The sequence below is a fragment of the Molothrus ater genome, chromosome 1, assembly GCF_012460135.2.
Source record: "Molothrus ater isolate BHLD 08-10-18 breed brown headed cowbird chromosome 1, BPBGC_Mater_1.1, whole genome shotgun sequence".
NCBI lineage: Eukaryota > Metazoa > Chordata > Aves > Passeriformes > Icteridae > Molothrus > Molothrus ater.
The window spans coordinates 138,335,871-138,354,305 of record NC_050478.2 but is presented as its reverse complement, the minus strand read 5'-3'; the positions used below and the strand labels follow the sequence as shown (position 1 = coordinate 138,354,305).

Genomic DNA, 18,435 nt, shown 5'->3' with positions numbered 1-18,435 from the left:
CATGAATGTAACTTTTCCTTTTCTTCTTTTACATGAATGTAACTTTTCCACTAAGAAATTTTGGTCTTAATGGTACATATTTAAGTTAATCTTAAGATAATCTTCAGAAAATATTATTCTAAAATCCATAACACATATACAAATGAAGCTTCATCACCAGTGGATTTTTCCCATTAAGCCAGCTATAATCCTTCTACCAGCCACTTTATTTGCTGGCATGTCCAGTAACTTGCTATCTGTTATTTATGCAGACGCGACCAGTCAATACTTAGCAAATAAATACATCTTGAATTTCATTGGGTACTGTTGGGGCTTGGTTTTGTTGGACCACATACTGATGAATCCATTATTAGCTGCTGGAGTCCTGTCTGTGTGATTTTGTATTCATATAAACTTCTATTAATTTTCCAAGTAGCAGATGATTAGATTTAACATCTGACTAGCCTGATGCTACACTATTCATTTTGAAATTTAGTGAGATCTTTTGCCTGCCAGATACTTGTTTAACATTTTCCTACTAGCTCTAATTATTATTAAAAAAAAAAAAAAAAGAAAAAAGAAAGCCCTCAACAGAAGGGTTTGCTTATTTGCATTCTCTAAGATAAAAGCATTATATTCTCACCCAATTTGTTGCAGCATTTGCTGTGGCCAGCACCTACTCAACTAAAATAAAAACATTCTTCAGTATTTTTTTTCTAGCTGCAAATTTGTTTTTATCTAATACTCATTAGATATTTTGTTCTGAGGACCATATCCCCTTATTTCTACATGTCATGGCATTTTCTTATTTTCAATACCAAGATATTAAAGAAAATATATGATTACTTAATAAACATAGATTTTCAATGTTGAATGTGTCAAATTTGACATCCCATATTTTGGTTGTTAATTTTTTTGGTTGTCCTCTTTCATGGGAATGCAGAAACTAGCATCTCTTTCTCTTTCAGTCTGTTGTGTTATCTTTTTTTTTTCTGTGTCATTTCCATAATAATTCATCAGACATGTAAGCATCTGTGCTGATTTTGACTGGGGCAGACTTAACTCTCTTCACACTGATTAATATGGACTATGTTTTGTATTTGTGCTGAAAACAGTGAGATAATGCAGGGATGGTTCTGTTCCTGCTGGGCAGTGCCTTTGCTGCTCCCTGCGCTACCACTCTAGTAAGCGGGCTGAGGATGAATGGGAAGCTGGGAGGAAATGCAGCCAAGATAGCTGACCCCCAGACCTGAGAGATATCCCATACCACATGGTGTCTTGCTCATCATATGAAGCTGGGGAAGAAGAAGGAAGGAGAGATGTTTGTAATGATGGCATTTGTCTTCCCAAGTCACCATCACTCCTCATGGGACCCTGCTCACATGGAGGTGGCTGAATGCCTACCTGCCTGCCTGAGGGTGAATTGATTCCTTGTTTTGCTTTCCTTGTGTGTGTGGCTTTGGATTTCCCTAATAACCTGTCTTTGTCTCAGTCTATGAGTTTTATCACTTTTACTCTTCCATTTCTCTTTCTCTTCCCCCTGGTGGGGGAGTGAGGGAGTGGCTGTGTGGTGCTTAGCAGCCAGCTGGGGTTAAACCACAACAGCATCTCTGATATCTAAACAGCAAACTGAGCATCTACCAGTAGAAAGTTTCAAAAGCTCTGAAAACTGTTTAAGGAGCAATAGAAGTCATCCGTAAATGGCAGTCAAGAGAAAAGCTAAGAAAAGCAAGGCAATATGCTTTTAAAAACTAAGTTATGTATTTCACTACCAAAAATGATGAAACAAAATATAGTCTATATCATTAAATACATTATTTAAGTATCAACAATGCTTTTAAGTGTATGAAAGAGTAATCAAATAAAGTATCTTTAAAAGTAAAGTCACCTACAACTATTAACTGCAAATATCTTTTCTTTTGAACAAAACCTTTAAAGTGGTCCAGAACATATTTACCTATGCTTCTCAGAAATCCATACTCCATACACGAATGCATAAAGATTATTCAGTTTGAAGTACATCTCATGCTATTGGATTTCTAGATCAAATTCCACAGCCTAGTGCTCGAGATGCAGCTCTAATGATTTCAGCATTTTTTTACTGTCTCCATATCCACTTTAAAGTATCATGAATGCCACAAAAGAAAGGAGATTTTGTTTCACTCCTGTTATGTTTTTTCCTTGCACGTTACCAAAATTACATTCATCATCCCAAATAAATAAATAGAAAAGTTTTAATATGGAAAATATGAAAAATATATGTGAAAATTACTGTAAAAAGATTGCTTGGATATAAAAAATATTCATTTCACAGCACTAAATAAGAGGATATCAAACAAAGCAGGGGCAGGTCTGAGGTCAGAACAGTTTGTTTGGGCTTTATACAGTTAAGTTCTGAAAATCTGCAAGAAAGGAGGTGTCTCAGCCTTCTGGGCAGTCAGATCCAGTCCTTAACTGTCCAAGAGATACACTAAATCAGATTCAAATTATTCTGTGTGATAATAGCCCTGTCACCTGATCTAAGTAACAAACCAAAGCAATCACAAATACCACAGGAGAGAGAACCTTGAAATTCTAACGTGCTTAGTCTTACAGCACATACCAAAGTGAGAAATTGTTGTTCTTCCAGTGATTGAACAGGTACAAAGAATTGGATACCAGGATTCAGGCCTGTTTTGAAAGCCCTGATCTCTGTAAAGAGTTCTTTTTCACAGTCCTTATGATAAATAAAGTCATAGGAGCACAGAAACCTTTGGGTTGTAAAGCACTTTCAAGGGTCATCTAGTCCAAGTCCTTTGTGATAAGCAGGGACATATTCAACTAGAGGATGCTGCTCAGAGCCCCATCCAACCTTACCCTGAGTATTTCCAGGGATGGGACATCTACCACTTCTCTGGGCAATCTGGCCCACTCTTTCATCACCCTCACTGTAAAAAATTTCTTCATTATATCTAGTCCGAATCTAACCTCTTTTAGCTTGAAACTATTAACCTTTGTCCTATCACCACAGGCCCTACTGAGAGTGTATTCCTGTCTTTCTTAAAAGCCTCTCTTTGGTACTGAAAGATCACAATAAGATGTCCCTGGAACCTCTAACTGAGGGGAGGGGAAAAAAACCCAAATCTTTGTTGGTACTACTGCTATTTATTTATGATATAAATTTTACAAGAGTATTTCTACATCAAGTAGATGTACAAAGTTCATCACATACTGCATTAATTGCCAGTTGAGGGAGTAGATTGTCCCCCATTATTCTGCTCTGGGGTGGCCTCAGCTTGAGTACCATGTGAAGTTCTGGGGACCACAATTGAAGAAGGATATAAACCTATTACAGAGAGCATCTAAGGGAGGGAAGCAAAGATGTTGAAGGGCTTGAAGAGAAGCCATGTGGGGAGAGACTGAGATCACTTGGTCTGTTCAGCCTGGAGAAGAGGAGACTGAGGTGAGACATCATCACAGTCTACAATTTCCTCATGAGAGAAAGAGGAGGGGCAGACACTGGACTCTCTCTGTGGTGACCAGTGACAGGACCCAAGGAAACACAATGACTCTATGATTCTACTTGCACACAAAAGCATCCTACTTTCCTTAGTTTATAGCATATGTTTGGGGTGGGTTTTCTGAGTTTTCCTTTTCCAGATAGAAAATAAATACTTTTCTAGAATTAAAAGAAGTTTTACATTTTTTAAAAAGACAATATTTTAATATTAGTACACCATAATATTTCTTAAAGCAAAATAACACTGTTTACATCTTACATATGAATTTAAGTTTCTGAAGATTTGAGAATTGTGTACTTAATCTGACGCATCAACAATATTTCCATGATTATATCTTTCTGATGACTCTTTTAATTGCCAGAGTAAAACTATTCTCCCATTAACATTCCCATGCATTGGCCTTTTCTCACATCCATGTTTTTATGGACCCACCTATGCAACCATGCCTTTTTGAGCTTTGAGCAGAAATGACCATATTCTAATAGCAAGTTCAAAGAATCACAAGGGTCAAAAAGTCTGCAAATATTAGTAGCTAATCCAAGTGAGGATCAAATAAACTCCAAAAGAATTCTGATTATTTGGATCACACAATCATCCATGATAGTGATCAGTTACTCACTTGTTATATACACACACTTATTAATTAAACTGAAAAGTGTCAAACTAAAACTGGTAAGGTGAAATTCAATTACCTTGTTGAACTAGTTGTTCAATTAATCCAAAGGCTTAAGAGAATTCAGAAAGGGATTGGACATGTAACTCATGTAATAAGTGAATTCAGAGTTCAGCAATATATCGCTGATAGAATTGCTAAAGAAATACATGGGATATGAAAATCCCATAATTCAAGAAATCAATCAATTTTTAGGCAGTGACTGAAGGTCTGTAATGTGTAAATTTCATGTGTACATTACGTTCTGGCATAAAGGTACCTCCTTGTCTTTGTCTTGACCCAGGAATTTTTTCATCTTCTTTTTTCTTGCTCTCCTGCTGTTGAGGGGGAGTGATGGAGTGGCTGATGGGCATCTGGCAGCCAGCCAAAGTCAACAGCACAACGTCTAATGTTCTTTCTTACACACCAATTCAGAACAAACAACTTTTAAACCTCAGGAGTGTGTTAGAAAAGGATAACACTTATCTACTGAGTAATAGACAATTAAGTTCAATTCCCTTTAGTGTTTATGTTTTTGGATGTGCTTGTGTGCATTCATGTGTACATGTTGAGAAGTTAATAAAGGTGTTGAATTGCATTTGAGAGTATTGCAAGACTGGACTGCAACATCCTGGTAAAATTCAGCGTATCTTTGGTCTTTCAAATTTCTTTCTAAAGAAACAGTTACTTGGCCATTGAATCAGGAAAAAGTAAGAAATATAAAGGCTTCCTTGAGAGTATTCCAATTAAAATATTAATAGGAGTAACTCCTACAATTTTTATATGTTTTTTCAATTGGTTTAAAATAAATAAACAGAATTTAATAGTCTATAAAACAAAGCAAAAATTGATTGAGCAAAAGTGGTCGACCAGATCTGAGTTTTACTCTCATTGAAAATAGTAATAAAAATTTGCTTTGTTCAACAAGTCATTAACAAATTGACATATGATTTATGAACTAATTTAATTTTTGTCAAATGATAATTTTTTCCCTGTCAAAATGCAAAACTGCTCATGCAATCTATTATTTTAAAATAATGATTATAGGTCAAGGCTGAAAACTGTTAATTGAACAGCTGCTTTGAACAAAACAATAAAGTACTCATCAGGTTCTGGTATGATCATTATATTCTGTACAAAACATGTTTCTAAAACCTGCCATCATCCATTATCAGTGTAAAACTTTTATTATACAACTCTCCACTTTTTTTCTATGATAAGAAATGAAACAGATTTTATAAATAATTATATTTTCTAAAGCACTCAATTTGTTTTAAGATATAAAACTATCAAGAATAATTTCAAATGATAAGTAAGAAGAACCAGATATTGCAGTACCATACAAATAGTCTTTAAAAATCTGTAGGATGTGGATTTTCTGGCTTCTTGGAGAGAAAAACTTTTAAGAACAAAACATATCAAGACAATACCTTTAGAGAATTCGAAAGCATCCTAGTATTTATCCTATTAAAGTAACTAGAATTAAAAAAGAAAAACATTAAGCAAGCAGTACATATTTTTAACCTTGAGCATCTGGAACATTGTGACAATATAGTTTACTGTCCTCATCTTAAACCTGGGTGAAGATCTATGATACATTTTAGCAGATCTTGGAGCTTTCAAAGCACAAAAGGAGAGGAACTTGCTCCTTCCAATTTCCCCAGAGTTTTAACACTGAGTTCACACTGGTTCTAGTCATTTGCACCCTTCACTCTGAATTTATTTAACCACCCTGATGAAGAATTATTGTTTTAAAAATAAACCTGAGTCAATTCAGTTAGCAAAGGGAAGCATATCCTCAAAGTGGTATGCCTGATGAGTGCCAGAGCCAGTGGAAGAAAGAGAAGGATCATACAGCCAAAGCCAGAGGAACACAGGAGATGGGTTTCCTTCTGTGAGTGACAACAAGCTCTTAGATGAGTTGGACTATCTTTTGTAACTTTGCCTTAATGTGTGAAAATAGCACAATATGGAAAGGAGAGATGCCATATTTTGCTTCTCACCATTGTAGGTGCCAGGAACTTCCAGAACAGCTCCAACTTATACTAAATATTCTGTGTCACTTTGGAATTCATCCATGAGCAAAAGGCTTGTGACATTATCACCACACTCTTTATTTCTGTTCTGGTATAGAGATAAATTTGTAGTAGCAGGCCATGTAAAAGAGGACCAACTACATGGATATATTTCAGAGTCTATGCTTTTAATATGAAAAATTCAGCTTTTTAAAACAGAATAATGACAACAAATAGAATAAAACCAACTGATTCATCAGCTAAATTAGCTGTGATACCTAGAAAGAACAAGCAAACTAAAAACTCCATGGATTTTATTTAATTTATTTTCTTCCAGAAAACTTTCTGAACTGTCAGAAACAACTTACTTTTCTCACAGGCCCCTGTTCACTTTAAAAAAGAACATATAAGCAGAGTGTACTGGAAAGAGCAAGAGAGGGAAGAGAGGTGCTAGAGTAAAGGTGTCTCTCCTCCAGCACTGGGTATGTCTATCTTTACACTCAGAGGTCTGGAGCATATGGTGTGTTTCAAGGCAGAGCCTGAATCCACTGCAATGAGGAAATAAGTATGAATAAAGTCTTTCTTTTTGACCACTGCAGTGAGAAATTAAACTCAGAATTTCTCTGAAATGCCCTTGGGGTTTGGGTAGGTAAAAAAGCAACAAAACAGACAATCAAATTAAATACAAATCAGAAGAAAAGAAAACCAGGTTATAATGCAAAATATTTTACATTTACACATCTAAAATTCTGAAAAAGACAGATCTAAGAAAAATGGTTGTGGCACTTCAGGTGCTTTTTATCCCGTCAAACCAGAAATGTGACCCTATAATGATCTTTACAAATGCAGTGAAATAAAGGGTTTAAAGTAATGTACCTATTACATAAGTACAATTTATATTCTATATAAACATAAATAAAAAGCCATGCAATTTCCAGTGTCATAGAAGGTAAATTATTAATTCTATATTGGTTACTACATATGAAATACCCTAGAAAAACTTCTAGGAGGAAAATGAAAAGCATTTTTTAAGAAAAGGATACTTGAGTTTAAAATAGAAGATAAGCTCATTTTTCCAAGGGAGAAAAATCTAAATAAAAATTTGGACTTGGAGAACATAGGAAATATAACAGAAGTGTGTCAGGTAACCTATTATAACCTCCACTCTTCATAATCTTCTAATAACTGATTGAACATAGAAGAAATACTTCCAAAGTAAACAAAGAAATACCATAATAATTTCAGAAAAGAGATTTTAAAAGATTCCGTTACTTTTGCTGAAATCAGATAAGAAAATGCAACTAGTGTTTGTCTTTGCATTTAGGATTGGATAATAGCTATGAAATGCACATTGGTAAATAGTTATTGGATTGACAGGTCTAAAACTAGCATTTGCCTTTTAATAAATGGATTTAAATAAAAAGAAAGTTATAATAGAAATATGAGTCCACTTAGCTGATCTATTTTGCAATCATCAAAGGATAGGTTATCTGTGTTATCTTGGTTCCATATCAGAGCCATAACTCTGACATTGACCGAATCATCATTGACTGGCATTAATAGAATCAGATAGCGGAGTAAACAAGACTTTAAAAGGGAGGCAATTGTTACTGCAAACAGGATATCTCACAGAGAAGAAAATGAGTTGGCTACCCACATTTCATTCCAAAGTAAAGAGTTAGAGTTGTTACTTTTTAGTACTGTGACTGATAAAGACAATGAAAAGCCTACATAGAAAGTTTAAAACTTTTCCATTTTCCTTGCATTTTATGGATATACTCTTATAAAAATGCTAAATATAGCTTCGTCAAACCACTGCTTCACATAATACAAAGTGAGAACTCAGTTTAAAATTATTCTTTAAACAACCCATTAAACAAGGCATAAAGTGAATAGGGTTTTTTAGAGCATTCCAAGTTGGTCTTGCTTTAAACATTTCTTCAATTTTACCTTTTAATTCAATATCAAGAATAACTAGGGCACTACTCTAAATACCAATCTAAAAAGATACTGTGTAAGGAAACATATTTTTTACTAAAAAACCCCGACCAAACATAAAGTGCCATAAATAAATTTGTTTGTGTGATGAAGTCTATAGTTTTGTTTTTTTTGAAGTAACCCATGTTTTTGATTTGACTTCTTCATAGCTTACTATCAGCTAAAAAATTTCTTACAGCTGTATCTCATAAAACAGTGTTAAGAGCCACTTCCATATATGTCTGGTACACATTAGCATAATAATGAAACCTGTTGTTACAGCATATTGATCAATAATTTAGTGCAGTTCTATACAACCAAATCTTTAGACAAAATCCTATGTCCAATATTAGTCTGGGAAAAAATCCAAACAAAAAAGACTTAATTTCCCTAGACAACCATCAAGAAAACCTGAGATACAGAATGATTAAATCTACTTCACCCAAAACATAGGGGAAGAGAAAAGGTTTAAAACCTCTACATAAAATTGTTGAATCATGTTGATGCAATTCCAACTTTCAATATACCCAAAGCTGAAAGCCTACCAGCATATTGCTTATTACAGGTGCAAGTATTAGAGAGACAGAGAGAAAAGTTCTTCAGGTAAAGCCATATGCCTCATGTTCTTTTTAATTAGTGTATATGTAAATACATACAGACAAACATATATTTGCACAAAACCTCAAAGGATTATTTTGGCTTTCTTCAGACATACAGGTTAAAATAGAAGGATTATGCCTTTCTTCAAAGATACTAGAAATAGTGTATTCATACAGAGACCAACAGTTCAGGGTTTAGTTTAGCAACAATATTTGGTTGTTCCAGATATATTCTGATTCAATTATCAACTTTATAAGGCATTTTCATTGATACTGCTTACTGCAACAATACAAGGTGAATTTAACAGCTGGTTTAAGAGTTACCTTTCTGTCATGTAAACAGGTCTAACAGTTAGACAACCCTGTAATAGAATGATAATTTCCCAAAGGCTAGAACTTTCTGGGACAAGACTATTTCTGTGATCATTCTTTTCCTTTCTATAACTGAAACATAGATGAAAAACTAATGGCCACAGAGAGTGCTGGCAGGTTGTGTTACAGAGTATAAATGGCCTCACAACAAAAATCAGCTTTTCTTCCTAGGTTGTTTCAAATACCATGAAGGAATTTAGCAACACAAAGAAAAGTGAATAAGTAAAATTTTTGTTTCTCAGAAATGACCATACTCATCCCGCTATGAAACTGGCAAGTGCACTCTCCATATATAGGTGGCTATCAGTTTAAATTAGCTACCAGTTTATCCAAAGAAGACAGAGAATAGATCTCAGAGGCTGTAAAAGAGGTTTTTCTTGCATTCTATGAGAAGTAAACAAGCTAGTCCAATATCCATCAGCCAATTCAAAGCAGCCACACTGGCCATCCAGTTCAGAGAAAGATATCCTATGGAAAGCTGATAATGGGGAAGTCTCTTCTAAGGTCAGTTACTAGAAAGTTACCTCCACCTTCAAATATAGCCAAAATTTTAGTTGGTTGCTTAGGTTTCATTTAGTTTGACTTGGTTTGGTTTTGGGTTTGGTTTTCAAATCCTTACCACTTAATTATAGATTTCCTTTCTAGCTAACTATTGTTTCCAAACCTGCAAAAACCTTGGTTTCTATGTAGTAATGTAAGTATAAATTCAAGTGACAAGTAGCGCCTCGTCCAGACAAGCATATTCTTTTATCGGTTTTAATTATCTACTTTTCTCTCTCTATCAGTGTCTAGACTTTTAACATCACATAAAAATATTTCTAAGAGTATAGAACAATTGATATGTTCTTTCAGCTTTGCATTTATAAGCACAGTGCCAAAAATGTTATTACTTCAATGTATTTTTTCATAAAGCAAACTTTTCAGATTTAAAAAACCTCCTCTTTTAAAATGATTTGTCTACTCAAAATCCATCTCAGAGCTAAATATCTGTTTACCAATATATTTATTTCTGTTACATTTCTTTCAATTCTCTATTTCTCTTATCTACAATTTTTTTCTGTATTTATTGTTGTGTCCCTACCAATTTTCAGTTCAAGATTCCACATATCTTCTGTTGACACAGTATTTATTTATTTTACATGATTTATTTTGGTTGTTTGTGCTGTGAAAATTTTCCTAGTATGAATAATTTAGTTTACTATCTCATAGTTTTCCACTTTGGTTGCTGGTTCCTTCTTTCTTTTTTAATGGCCTTTGTTTTCTCCTTCAACTCCTTTGGTATTTGTTCTTGCTGCTTTCTGTATCCTTATCTACTCATTGGCCTTTGTCTAGGATTTATACCTTTTTTTATTTTCTCTTTCTTCGTGAGAGTATAATCCGATTGGTTTTGTTCACTAGTCCCTAAATTCTCAAATGAAATTCCTTTTTTTCTTCTCTTTCCAGGCAAATAATGGAGAAATCTAAACAACCATGGAGCAACTGAAGTAAAAATCACTGTGATAAGAGGCTTGAAGTTGTTTCCAAAGTGGAGAATCCCTAGTTTGATCCTAACCAGCTGACAGTATCTGCTCTGGTTGAAAATTTGGACAGGAAGTGAACCATGATGAAGGAAGAAAAATGTGTATTCTTAGGGTATAATAAACAGCATGAGCTGAAAAAAATCAGAACTATGATTGATAATGGAAACTTTTTGAGGTACAATGATTCATTGTCTCCCTATCAACAAGTCCTGGTCTTCATCAATATCCAAAAAGACATAAATAGGAGAGTGAGAAAGAAAGCTCTGTAAGTTTCAATTGTCAATGTTCGTGGTGAATGAAGACTGCAAATATTACACCCTGTCTTAAAGCCCTAATAACAAAACAGTCAGAGAGAGCTTGTCTCTGACAGACTTAATCTAGAACCTCACAGAGCTGACAGTTTTTCCCTATTTTATTAGTAGTCTGCTAACTTGAGCAGCTGTTAAATTAGTAGATGTAATGTACAGAATTAACTTGGAGTTAGATACTCCATCTGCCATTTAAAATGACAATAATCTAAGTGAACTGATAAAATACTCTGAAAGGGTCTTTATATGGTTTAAGAAGGAATTGTTCATATGAGAAACAACTTAATAAGACAAAAAAGGATACACATACAAGAAGTAAAATGGATCTACAAACAACAAAATTTGGATTCAGGAAGGAGAATCAACACACCCTCACAGTATTTTGCCCAGACAAGACATTGGGTCTAGCTCTGGGCACCCTGCACTACATCTTGTAGTGCTGTAGATCACCTAAAGGGAGAGGAAGTGGGAAAAGACAGAGCAAATAAAACAAATCTTCAAGTCAGGAAATTCTAGAAGTCGAAACCGTGACATAGCAGAAATGGAGGAAGAAGGACGCAAAAGCAAAGCAAAAATGTGGACCTTTTTTTGACTTCTGGTTTTTATGAGAATCAGCATGAGAAAGAGTGGAACACTTGCTCTAATAATAACATATAGTGAATATATAAAAATACATAATAGCCTGATCATTTCCACAAAAAATTAGGTAAGGAGTTTGGCTGGGAGATAGTAAAGGATCCAAGATACATATAAATATTCATAAAGAAATATGGATGAATTTCTAGTGACCAGGAGAAGGAAAGGGTCAGGGTCAGAAAAAAACCACTTAATGGAGCTACCAGGGTGGTATTAGTTGACAGAACAATGTTAACAGAATAGTCTAATAGCTGCCTGTTTGACACAGACTGATATCTACTGAAAGGAGAAACACATATGCTTTCCAGAATAAGAAATGAAAAAGCAAGCAGAATTATTAAATGAGGACACTGGAAGCTTCTGCTAGTGACAACACTTGTTCTTTTGCTAGCCTTTCTTCATCAAAGTCTTGTAAGATAAATTTGACAATTTAACACATGAAAGATGTAAATTGTAATTCTTTCACTTTAAAAATAGAAAGTTTTAACGGCAAAATCTAGTCCTCCAAAAATATACCTTTTGCCTTTTAAAATTGGGCATTGTTAGCATTTGACTTAGCACTGTTTATTTTTTAAGTGAGAACATGAAATCGGGAAAGTATTCTTGATTTCGCTTTGGATTTTGTTGGTGATTTTGTTTTGATTTGGTTTTATTTATCCAATGTCCTGAATGGTTTTCAATTAAAATTTAGATGTAGAGAAAAGGATGGATAATTCTATGATTTCAAAGCCCTAAAATAAAAATAATAATAATAAAAAAGTAAATTATTCAGAGAAAATATACCATAGATTTGTGATTGGTTTTGAGCTAAAATACAGTGTTTGCTCATGTTGTCAGTAATACCTGGCACATTTACCATGGAGAAACAGATATCTGAGAAGGTTTTCAGGCCAGGAGCAGGCACTGATGGGTGTTCCTTCACCAGGTCCTTCTGCTCTTTGTGTGGTCCCTTAGACCACTGAGACAGGCCTAACTCCTGCATGGCCAGACAAGCCAGTTTGGCTTCTTGTTCTGGCATGTTTGATGGTTTTCCATTCCCTTCTTAGTTACCATAGCCTTGCCCCAGAGTCAAGTAAACAGACAATTCATCTACCTACAATTGTAACAGTATTTAATATGAATGAATATTAAGGATAAATTGTAATTTTACATATTTTACACTCTTATTTTTTCCTCTGCTTTTACCAAAGTTGGACCAAAGAAATTAATTTTAATTTTACAGTCAGTATGAGTCTGTTGATTAAGTACCAAATTCAAACTTTTGGAAGTACTTGAGTGAGGAGTCAATACCAAATTATATTTAACACTAGGAGCATGCTGAAATTTTACAGATCTACTTATTAATCTACTGAAAATGCTTTCTCTGAAAGGGGAATAAATTTTAAAAATGTAGGCATAGTCAGGGAGTCAGGTGTTTTAGGAGAGCAATTCACCAACAGAGGAAAGGCAGCAGATGTCTCCAGTAATTTCAGTTAATTTCTCCTATTCAGCTCAGCAGGACTGATCAGGTAACCTGTACATTTAATTCTTGGTGGCCTCAGCAGGGAGTGTAGATGAAAGGATGATTTGTCTTGCTTAAATACAAGAGATTAAAAACTATGAGTATTAACTCCCCTTTTAAACACTATGTTTAAAGCTTCCTTCCATTAAGGTTCCTAAGAGAAAATTAACTACGAGTCACAAGAGAAAAGATTTTAATATAATTAAATCTTTGGACACAGTGATATTATCAACATGTAAAAATATCTCTGCAGATACATGCTGATCTTGCAGGCTCTCCATAGAAGGAAAAAATATATATATATATTTATTCAGGGATCAAAAATTCCATTTTGTGGTAGTTTCTCACAGGTCCACTTTTTTTTTTTTTAAATAAACATATTCATAGTTTTTTTTCACTTATGCAAACAAATGAATCACAAATGATTATACCATTTTTCTAACAGCAGAGCTTTCTAAACTCCTGTACCATGTCTGTCTTTATGAAGACACATATGATGGAATTTTATGATGATTTTTACCACAACATTATGGTAGGCTAATAAAATACTGGTTAAATTAATTAACTGGTTAAGTACTAGTAAATTTGGAAATATATTTCCTTGGAACTGCAAACAGAGTTTGGGTATATAGTCACATTATTATTCAAATATTTAAAGCTATTTTGAATACTACACTGCAAGCTAATTATAGAAAAAAAGAGTTTTAGACAACTGCTGAGTACAACACGTCTTTTCAAATTAGTATTTAATTCTAAACACCTAACTCTTTAATTAAAAAAAAGAAAATACCAATATGCTTTTTGATATTTACTGACAATGTATTATGTCTTACACACAGCAATTTCTTTTAAAGAAAGAAGAAAACAAGATATTATCCAAGTTGCAAAGTAAAATAATTGCAAGGAATAATCAGGGTTCATATTGCCATTCAGTCATCCACCTACATATGTACCAAATCACTGCCACAGAGGGTGTGCTTTAAAACTAATAATGGGTTCCATGTGACTTTTCAAGGACTGACAAGAGAAGTACACAATGAAGAATTCATATAGTTAGGTCCATACCTTCTGCTTTGTAGGCAATTAAATAATTTTCTCACAGATTCTTCTCTGCAGAGTCAGGACTCTGAGAAAACCAATAACCCTTCCTGGCCCTAACCAGCCTCAGATGGTGGCACTGCCACCCACCACTGTCCATGGTCCCTGGGCCTCTGTTTCAAGCCACCCTGCTGAGGCATCCTGCTGCAGCTCTGTCCCCATCCCTGCCTCCTGCCTGAGCCTCTGTGGCGAGCCCTGTGTCCTTCTGCCCCCAGCTGCACTGCCTGGAGGGACCCTGGGCCTGGCTCAGGCTCTGCAGGGGCTGTGCTGGACCCTCCAGGTCCCAGCTCTGCTCTGCCTGCTCAGCCCCTGCCAGGCTGTGCCTGAGCAGGATCTCCTTGGCTCCTGCCTTGTGCCTATGTGGAGCAGCTCTTTTCCCACCACTCCCTAGGATAACACAAGTACAATGAATTATTTACAAGTTGCACTAAAGGCTATTTTCATAACATGCAAAAGGTATCATCAGATGACTCCTACTGGCTTTGCAAAGCAGTTGATTTATGTGATGTTTTATTGGTTCAAGCATATCTTCTGCTAACTTCATTAAAGCATGGGATTTCTTATCACTAGTGCAAACAAAACCCTTTTTTCTCAAGCTGGGCACTCAGAAAATTGAAAACATATTATAGCTTAGCTGAAATGATTCTTCTTGTGCCACACAAAAAAAAAAAAAAACCAAAAGAGAAAGATGGAAATTTGGAAAAAATGGAACAGGAGTTTTAATCTGGAAATGCAACACTTTTATCTAGAGCAGGAGTTGGAAATATTAGCTACTTACCAAAATAAGGACTAAACAACATTTTTAAAAGCAATAAGAATATCAAGCCTTGATTTTTTTTTTAATTTTTATTTTGAGGGGAACTAATTGTATAAATGTGAAAGAAAGGGTACTCAAAAACCACAAATATGCATTCAGGGGGCAACAAGAAAGCTCTAAAAATAGACAGTGACATGACACAGAAATACTCCCAACTATGAAATTTTGCCAAAAGCTTGGTTCAAATAGAGGAAGCAATACTTTATTTCTGCAAAAAAACTTTTTTTAAAGTGATTAAAAATATTATTTATAAAAAAAATGCATAAAGTTCAGAGTTTCAAGCTGTTCTGTATTTACAGTTTGAAACAAAGATTATAATCTCAAATAAACTAAATCAAGCATACAGTAAAAGATGCAAGCAAAATACTGACTACACTTTCCACAGTGGTCATATCTGACATGTTTCTTTTCCATTTATTACTGTTTATCTGCCATTTAAGTGCCAGGTAAATCAGTTAAAAGCTGTTGAGCATTTGCTGAAGACATGCAATGTAATTTCAATAGGATTTAATTCTGAGGAGACCAATTAGACAAAGTACAAAACTGGATGAAGAGGGAGACAAAGGTGATTAGATTAACAAACAGTTGAACTGCAAAATCATTTCATTCATATAGACAGTTATTGCACAATATTAAAGTAAAAAAAAACAGAAATAGTGGCCTTGTCTATCCAAGACAATTTTTTTAGCTGTCTAGTTATGTATTTTTTCAAATACATGTGTAGTCCCCTGAAAATATTTTTGCCTGTTACAAAATTAAAGGGAGGAGAAAAGTGTAATCTGATTACACTTTCATTCATGTCACTAAGTAAAACGTCAAAATACATTGTCATGCTAGAAGGAAAGTTTCCACAAGCAGCTGTTCCTCGGTAAAACTTCACTTATTTGTAAAAAAGAAAACTTAAGGAAACATCACCTTGCTAATTACTACAGCAATCTGAGAAAATAAATGTCACTATGAAAGATTTAGTAAAGCTTGTGTAATTTCACTGTCATTCTTTCCAAATTTTAAAGCCAATTCTCCACTCACACAAATGTGTACTATTCTTCCACACCCACACTCTGAAAAGATCTTGTAAGTCTTGCAAAAGTGGTCTATTTCAAGCCCTATATTGAGGCTTAATCATCTTTTCCTTTTTAAGTGCTGACTGATTCTTTTCTCTTCCACATAACTTCTTACACTGTTCTTCACCAAAATCTAATGGCATACTAAATATACAGTACTGAAACATTTCAGCATTACAGGTTTCCTTGACTTTCTTCTAAGATATTATAAAACTCCCATATTCTAAAGCTCCAGCATTGAAGAATTAGTTTAATTTCAAAAGAATCTTGCACACCTATATGTATAAATGCATATATAGCTATCTATATATCTATGTATTGATACATATATATGAATGTATGTGTTCACACAAATATATATAAACAGTTTCAGCAGCTTGAACAGGACATAAAGAAAAATACTTCTAGCCTTTACAAGATATTATTTTCATCTTCCTTTTAGCCTGCTAACTATCTTCATCTTCTTTCCCTGATGGTTATTTAAACTGTAACTCAGTAAGGACCATTGGTTCCTAACTGGTATCATAGTTTTATTCTTTGCATTTGAGCAGAACATTGTTCACATACTCCTTGAGAATGCAGTTTAGAGTAGATTCACCAACCAAAGTTTCAACTGACAGTGAGGGCCTTTTCAGGCTCCAACATTTGAGAAAATCTATTTTATCTTTTGAGGAGTGAATAAAAAGGAGAAAAACTTGTGGAAGACAGCTCTCAAATCTTTTATCTGTGGGTTCCCTCTTTCCTGCAGCTGATATCAGAATTGCATGCAAGCACTCATGAAATAGAAATGAAAACACAGAAGTACAAAGGAAAACAATTTCATTAGAGATTCATCTCTCTGCATCTGCTGACTTAAACATTTAAGAGAATTTATAACCCGCACAAATTTGAGATGTAGAATTTTACTCTTCTAATTTCCTTGTAGTACCAAGTTATGTATTCCTTTTAGCGATCAGATGCCAGATTGTTATGCAATAGTTTAAAAAATACATTACCAGTGTATCAACACTTAACAAAATATTATGAAAACACATCCCTTTCTTTGAGCAACATTATGCAAAGTAAAATGAAACTGGATGTTCCCTGATTAGGAAGAGGTATTACATTCTTTACCACAGGATAAAATCATGGAATGGTTTGGTTTGGAAGATCACCTAGTTCCAACCCCACTGTCATGGGAGGGGACGTCTTTCGGGTTACACAAAGCCAAGACTTTTCTGGGCAACTTGTTCCAGTATCTTACTGCATTCTACATACAGGATTTCTTCCTCATATCCAACCTTATGATTTATCCAAAGAATTTTAAGAGGTTAGAATGGACCTATAAGATCATTTAGTCCCAACCCCCCCAGGGACACCTCCCAGCAGACCAGGTTGCTCAAGGCCTTATCCAGTTGTCTTTGAACACTGCCAGGGCTGGAGCATCCACAACCTGTTCCAGTGTCTAACCATTCTCACAGTAAAGAATTTCTTCCTAATATCTAACCTGAATTTCCCCTCTTTCAATTTGCATCCATTCCCCCTTGACCTATCACTACAGTTCCTGATGAAGAATCCCTCTCCAACTTCCCTGTAGGCCCATTCAGATACTGGGAGGGTGCAAGTCTCCACAAGACCTTCCCTTCTCCAGGGTGAACAGCCCCAGCTTTCTCAGCCTGTCTTTGTAGGGGAGGTGCTCCAGTCCTCATCTGTGTTACAGGCTCACATTCAATTTTTCATCAACAAATATCCCCAAGTCTTTCTCTGCAGGACTGTTCTAAATTCATTGATCCAGTAGTCAGTATGGATACTCAGAACTGACCAGGATGCTGCACTTGGCTTCATCCCATTGGCCCACTCCTCCAGCCTGCTGATGTCCTCTGGATAGCATCCCTCCCCTCAAGCATGTCAACTGCTCCGCACGTATCGGTGACATCTGCAAACTTGCTGAGGCTGCACTCACTTCTACTGTCCACACTATTAACAGAGATATTGAATAGCATTTGTCTGAATACAGACCCTCTGAGAGACACCACTCGTTGCTGATTTCTAATGGGACTTTAAGCTGTTGAATGCAATGTTTTGGGTATGGCCACATGGCCACTGTGTTATTCATCAAACAGTCCACCCAATCAAATAAAAATTTCTCCCCTTTAATTACAAGGATGTTGTGTGGTGATGCCAAAGACCTTACAGATGTCTAGGCAGATGACAAATTGACTTACAGAAATCAAGGTAGATGGTAGTAAAGATAACTAGCAAATGTATGAGTAATGTATCTATTGGTATTGTAGAATTATTCCTTAAACTGCAGCCTTCCAGAATTGAACATCTGGGCTAAGACTCTGAAGTTGGCTCTGATAGAAAATAGTCTGTGGCACATCACACTCTTGATATCTCAAACAGATTTTTTCACTT

The 18,435-nt window shown here is 35.1% G+C and overlaps 1 protein-coding gene across 1 annotated transcript in view; it reads right to left on the bottom strand.

The window, feature by feature from the left end:
• Positions 1–18,435, bottom strand: part of CSMD3 (CUB and Sushi multiple domains 3) — a 595,264-nt gene that overhangs the window by 495,761 nt on the left and 81,068 nt on the right. The window lies entirely within an intron of this gene.